Here is a 6,000-nt window from a genome sequence, read left to right on the forward strand (position 1 = left end):
GTGGGTGGAGGAGTGGGGGACAAAGATGGCAGGTGATAGGTGAGATCAGGTGAGGGGCAAGGTGGGTGGGTGGAGGAGTGGAGGAGGAAGATGGCAGGTGATAGGTGAGATCAGGTGAGGGGGAAGGTGGGTGGGTGGAGGAGTGGGGGACGAAGCTGGAAGGTGATAGGTGGGAAAGGTAAAGGGCTGAAGAAAGAATCTCTTGGGAGAGGTCAGAGGACTATGGAAGAAAGGAGAGGAGGAGTAAGATGCTGGGCGAGTGACGAGAAAAGGGGTAGGAAGGTAACAAGATTAGTAATGGAAAAAGAGAGAAGCAGGGAGCAGGGAAAAGTTACTAGAGATTGGAGAATCTGAGGTGTTAATCCTCTAACGTGAAATTGGCCTCTATGGGATTAAGGTCAAGACTTTAACTCGGCCATTCCAAAACACAAATTTTCTTCTTTTTAAACCATTCTGATGTTGATTTGCCCTTGTCTTTTGGATCATTGTCTTGTTACATTATCCAACTTCTATTAAGCTTCAGATGATGGACTGCTACCCTGACATTCTCCCGTAAAATGTATTGATAAAATTTTGAATTCCTTGTTCCCTCAACGATTGCAAACTGTCCAGGCCCTGAGGCAGCAAAGCAGCCCCAAAGCATGATGCTCCTTCCATCATGGGATGGAGGTTGGGATGAGGTTTTGGTGTTGGTGTGCAGTGCCCCTTTTCCCTCCAAACGTAGCAATGTGCATTTCTGCCAAGAAGTCAATTTTTGTCTCATCTGTCCACAGGAGCATTGTAGAACATCCAGGTTTTGCAAACTCGAGACCTGCAGCAATGTTTTTTTTTTTGGAGAGCAGTGGTTCCCTCCGTGGTGTCCTTCCATGAACAGTGTTCTTGTTCAGTGTTTTTCTTATAGTAAACACATGAACAGAGACTAGTTCTAGAGATTTCTGCAGGTCTTTTGCTGTTACCCTTGGGTTCTTTTTCACCTCCTTCAGCACTGCACATTGTGCTCTTGGTGTGATCTTTGCAGGACGCCCACTCCTAGGGAGAGCAGCAACAGTACTGAGTTTCATCCATTTGTAGACAATTTCTCTTACTGTGGACTGATGAACACTCAGATCTTTAGAAATGCTCTTGTAGCCTTTTGCAGCTTCATGCATCTTTACAATTCTTCTTCTACGGTCCTATGAAAGTTGTTTTGATCAAGGTATGGTGCACATAAACAGATCTTTCTTGAAGAGCAGGCTCTGTCAGTAACCTGACTTTGTGTGTCTTTTTTATAAGGCAGGGCATCTCGACAACTCGCACCTCCAATCTCATCTCATTGGTTGGAACACCTGAGTCCAAATAGCTTTTGTAGAAGGTTCACGTACTTTTCCCAACAAATACATGTAATATTGGATCATTTTTCTCAATAAATAAATGATCAAGTATAATGTTTTGTGTTGTTTATTTCATTGGGTCCTCTTTATCTAGTTTTAGGACTTGCATGAAGATCTGATCCCATGTTAGGTCATATCTAACCAGAAATAGAGAAAATTCTACAAGGTTCACAAGCTTTCACCACTGGAGATTATTGGTCACATTCGACATCATGTGATCATTAAGCCCGAAGGGCTGTTAGCATCTAAATTTAAAAACATCTCCTTTTTAGAATAACACAAGAACTTGCATTAAAGTATAAAATGCCACAGGACAATTCAGAGCAGAGTGTTGAAAGCTAGGTCAATGGGAGATTTCTTTTTAAAAAAGGTGACCAAGATTGGTTGGAGAGGTAGATCTAATGCATGTACAGTATTAAAAGAGGGGAGTGAGAGTGACAGAGTACCTGAGGCAGCTGAATGCATGGATGCCAATGATGTAATTGATAATTGTCACATGTATCAAGATGTAGTGAAAATATTTTGTTTGCATGCCATCCACACAGGTCATCCCAAAGCAAAGTGTATGAACGTAGTTCAAAGGGGGAAAGCAATAACTGAAGTTCTAACTACAGAGAAAGTGCAGTGTAGGTAGACAAATGAGGTGAAAGAGCCATGACATGGTTGTTTGACAGATCAGGAGTTCATCTGTAGTCTACAAGAAGCCTGATAACAATGGGGCAGAAGTTGTCCATGAGCACGTTGGTACATGTTTTCAAACTTTGGTATCTTCTGCCTGATAGAAGTGGGGGAGAGACAATATCTAGACTGGGGAGGGGTCTTGAATAATTTTCTAGGCAGTGGGAATTGTAGATAGTCAATGGACTCTATGAATGAAATGTAGATTGCTTCTCAAGATGGACTGAGCTGTGTCCCTAGCTCTCTAAAATTTCTTGTGACCTTGGGTAGAGCAATTGCAAAAACTAAGGTGTATTTAATCTAGATAGGATGCTTTCTATGGTGCAGTTATTTTAAACAATGGGGAGAATTAATAGGGATGTGCTAAGTTTCTTTAGTTTTTGAGGAAGTTGAGACACAAAAGTGAAGGTGTGACCTCTGTGGAAATTAAAAGGTGATTCTTTTGGGCTAGATGTTGTTTTATGTGGCTGATGATCAGAGAAAATCGGGGAGGCTTATGAGGAAGAGAGAATTTGTATTTGTATGGTGCCTTAAATGACCTCTTGACCTTTCAAGGCACTTTGCACCCAGTAAAAAGTTTTTAACATAACTCTAGTTGGACGTACTTCTGCACAGTGGCGTGTTCCCGTCTTGGAGCTCACCGATCAGCCGTGTTTCACCATGTCCAGGCTCAGCCTGAAGTTGGGCGCCTTCTGGGCCTGCGTGACCCTGTGGACATGAGTTCTCACTGGTGTTGCATACTGAAGCATAGTGGGAGCCAGAACATTGAAGACAGCAAGAGAGGATGTTGGAGAGCTCTGCACTTGGTAATTGATTTGCCAATTCTCGAGTTGGGAAACTCAAAATGAAAAAGTAACTCTTCAGACTGACTGTAACATTGAAACAGCGACTGTTGTCTCCTGTGTCGCTGTGGAAAGAGGAACATCTGTCTCTTCCTTGTCAGTGAGAGAGAGAGAGAGCCTGTGGAATGTTGAAATGTCGGAGTGAACAGATTTTTTTGATAGACTGTAGCGTGGTCTCTCTTTGGGGGCTTTGCATGTAGGTGGTGGGAGTGCTGATGCTGTCTGCTGGAATAAGTGTGGGGCAGGTTGATGCTGCTTGTGTGTGGGAGGGAGCAGAGACTTTGGGGTTAATGTTTTTTCTATCATTCATTCTTGGGCGGTGTTCTTCTGTTTTGAGGATGTCTGCAGAGAGTAAGAATTTCAGGTTGTATATTGTATTAATTCTCTGATATTAAATGGAACTATTGAACTATGTAGGGAAACACAGTAGCTAGTGAGTGCCTGGAGCCTCATAAGTGAAATAATCAAACATAATGTTTCTTCTAATTGATCTCAGTTGAGAGATTACATAGATTGTTCCTCTCTCACTTTATTTGGTTTTAGCTAATGCCATGGAATCCACCCATCTGAGCAGAGCAGAGTTTCACTATTTATCCCAAGCATAGTGAATCCACTTTACCACAATGGAACATCAGTGTTTCCTTCCTAGGAACGTGGAAGTGCACAGCACTGAGCAAGCTACTTGCTGTGGTGTAAGGTGGCAGTGTATTCAATTTCCACTCAGATGTTGCTGTGTATTATGTTTCCAATGAGTTGTTTATCCAAGTGATGCATGGCCAACATCCCTCGACTCACTAACAAGTTGGCTGGTGTCTGATGATCTGGGATTTCACTGATACACTTGTAAACAAGTTATGATCCATGCATTGATGGATAATTGTGGTGTGTGGAAAGTAAGTTGTTGTGGTGCACAGAAATGAGCTGGGGAAACTTAAACCAATATGTGCACTTTGCCTGTCTCCCAACAACACCATTTCAAGTAGGGAATTCAAAAGACATTTAGATGGGTAAATTGGTTGATTCTCATCACATAAAGTCATAGAGTTATAGAGCACAACAGCACAGAAATAGGCCCTTTAGCCCATCTAGACTGTGCCAACCTGTTATTCTGCCTAGTCCCATCAACCCCTGCTGGACCGTTGCCCTTCATACTCATCTCATGCATGTACTTTTTCAAACTTCTCCTAAATATTACAATTGAACCCACATCCCACCGCTTCAGCTGGCAGCTCATTCCACACTCACACCACCCTCCAAATTTAAAAAAAAAATCCCCCTCAGCTTCCCCTTAAATATTTCACCTTTAGCTTTAACCTTTGACCTCTAGTTTGAGTCTCACCAAAACTCAGAGGTAAAAGCCTGCCGGTATTTACCCTATCTGTCAAATCTCCCCTAATTCTCCTATAAAGTCCTAACCACTTCAACCTTCCTCTATATATCTCAGGTCCTCAAGTCCCAGCAACATCCTTGTGAATTTTTTCAGCATTCTTTCAATCTTATTGATCTTTTTATTAGGTAGGTGACCAAATCTGCACACAATACTCCAAATTATGCCTCACCAACATAACAACTTCAAAATAACATTCCAACTCCCGTACTCCAAAAGCTCTCTTTAAACCCTATCTGCCTTTGGAGCCATTCTACTCCTCAGTACCCTGCTGTTCACTGTGTATGTCCTACCCTGGTTTATGCAACACCTCACACTTGTCTGCATTAAATTCTGTCTGCTATTATTCAGCACATTTTTCCAGCTGGTACAGATCCCACTGCCAAATTTGATAGCCTTCTTCACTGTCCACTAGGCTCCCAGTCTCGGTGTCATCTACAAATTTGCTGATCTAGTTTACCACATTATCATCCCGATCGTTGATATAGATGACAAGCAACAACAGAGAGATAATCAACTACTACCACTTACCGGCTTCTCCCACAAAGCCAATTTCGAATCCAGTCTACTACCCCGTTGCCTGCAATACTGAGGTACAGGGAAAAACTTTGTTTTGCATGCCATCTATACAGGTTATTGCATCAGATTAGTGCATTGAGCTTGGACAGGGGAAAAATGATAACGGGATGCAGAATAAAGTGTTACAGTTACAGAGAAAGTGCAGTGCAGGCAGACAACAAGGTACAAGACCGTGAGAAGGTAGATTACAAGGTTAAGCATCATCTTGTTATATTAGGTGTCCATTGAATAGTTTTACAACATATTAGGGAGCCACTCAGTAGTCTTATAGCTTGAATGCATGTGCATGGATAGGAAAGGTTCAGAGGGCTACAGGATGAAATGGGATGAGCTAAGGAAGGCATCTTGGTCGGTATGGATGATTTGGGGCAGAAGGGCCTGTTTCTATACAGCATTCCTCTATGACGCAACTGGGAGAAGAGATTCTGCTGGTTTACAGCCTTTTAAAATCATTTCTGGTTTTCAATATAAACGAGAAAATCTGCAGATGCTGGAAATCCAAGCAACTCACACAAAATGCTGGAGAAGCTCAGTAAACAGTTGATATCTTGGCCTGAAACGTCGACTGTACTCTTTTCCATAGATGCTGCCAGGCCTGCTGCGTTCCTCCAGCATTTTGTGTGTGTTGCTTATTTTTTATTGTGCTGTTTAAACTACATGTATTAGGATTAACCTTAAAAGGGCTAGTGATGACCATGTGGGTTGTAGCTAGTTCTGATACAATACTTTAATGGCTATGGACATTATTGGGTCATGAGACTGCAGTCTTTCTACAGTAAACTGAAGCATGTTGCACATGTAATTATTTTGTTTGAGTCTCAGCAGGGCAGCTGTGGATTATCAGTCAGGGCTGCCAAGGCGCTGTGTTTTCCCACACTACCAATCATGTGTCACTAATGTTAATAACACAATAGAAGGCAAAGGCATTGGGTCTTTTCAACACCAACACAAGTCAATGACTGATGAAAATTGGCTTCTCACACTCATTATTGAGAAGGGCAGCAATGCGGTGCTGGTTATGTCACACTGTGCAGGAAATAAAGCATTAACATTTGAATATCCCGATAAACAGGTTTTCCAGAGTGCCCCAAGAAATGACCCCACCGTGGCAAGTCCAGAAGCCCAGACCCCCTCTCATTTCTCC

Source organism: Mobula birostris, chromosome 6 (assembly GCF_030028105.1).
Source record: "Mobula birostris isolate sMobBir1 chromosome 6, sMobBir1.hap1, whole genome shotgun sequence".
Classification (NCBI taxonomy): domain Eukaryota; kingdom Metazoa; phylum Chordata; class Chondrichthyes; order Myliobatiformes; family Myliobatidae; genus Mobula; species Mobula birostris.